The sequence below is a fragment of the Microtus ochrogaster genome, unplaced genomic scaffold, assembly GCF_000317375.1.
Source record: "Microtus ochrogaster isolate Prairie Vole_2 unplaced genomic scaffold, MicOch1.0 UNK96, whole genome shotgun sequence".
NCBI lineage: Eukaryota > Metazoa > Chordata > Mammalia > Rodentia > Cricetidae > Microtus > Microtus ochrogaster.
This window is the reverse complement of record NW_004949194.1, coordinates 730,029-731,277: the sequence shown is the minus strand read 5'-3', so window position 1 is coordinate 731,277 and position 1,249 is coordinate 730,029.

The window sequence follows — 1,249 nt, the reverse complement described above, 5'->3', positions numbered from 1 at the left end:
CTCATACAGACCTCCAACTCAAACGTGGTCTGCGTACTTCCAGTCATTGTGGAGGACATGTGTTGCCAGAAATTTTTTTTTAAAAATCCATTGCCGAGACCTGCACTCTTGGGTGGCCCCAAGGGGGAACCGGGAAGCTGCAGGAATATGACCCCCGGGAGGAAGAAAGAGAGACCAAGTGTTCCTCTTTCTGGAGATCACTTAAGTACCCTGGGGAGGAGTCCTGACCCCTTGGACCTGGACTGCTGGCATTTGGAGTCCAGACCAGGCCTTGGGGCTGGGATAGATGTGAGGGACTGGGGCCTATGTTCCCAACTTGACACTGTGTGTGCCTATTATGCTTTAAGTATTTGAATGTGGTATTGAGCCCAACACCATCTAATCATGCATTCATGGTTTTATATTTTTAACTTGGAACATTAAAGAATCATACAGCAAGATTACATTCCAGATCCATTTATGGCACCCTCTCTGAGCCACAGCCAGCAAGCTTGTTCTTCCACTGTCCTCTCAAGCTCAGTAATTGCTGCCATCAGTCCAGAGTAGACCCTCCTGGTTCCAGAGCCCAGAGGTGTCTTCTGATCACTGGAAAATGAGTAGGTCACCAACAGTATAAGTCCCTTGCCTGTCACTCAAAAGTCATCTCCTCTTTGGTCAAAGACACCCCAATCCTGGCTCCAGGTTTGAGATTCCTTTGGACTTACTCTTCCCCTTCGTGGGTGTCACTGACACAGAATGTAAGGGGTCAGCACTGACTCAGAATATGACACAGGTGAGGGTGACACTGCCTAATAATGTGACACATGTGAGATGTCACTGCCTCAAAATTTGACACATGTTAGGGGTGTCACTGTCCCAGAATATGACACATGTGAGGTGTCACTGCCTCAGAATGTGACACATGTGAGGTGTCAGCACTGCCTTAGAATGGGACAGAAGTGAGGTGTCAGCACTGCCTCAGAATGTGACACATGTGAGTTGTCATTACTGCTTCAGAATATGACACATGTGAGTGGTCACTGTTTCAGAATGTGACACATGTGAGGGTGTCATCACTACCTCAGAATATTACACATGTGAGGGGTCAGCACTACATCAGAATGTGACACATGTTAGAGTGCCACTGCCTCAGAAAGTTACATGTGTGAGCCTGTCACTGCCTCAGAAAGTTACATGTGTGAGCCTGTCACTGCCTCAGAATGTGACACTTGTGAGGTATCAGCACTACATCAGAATGTGACACATGTTA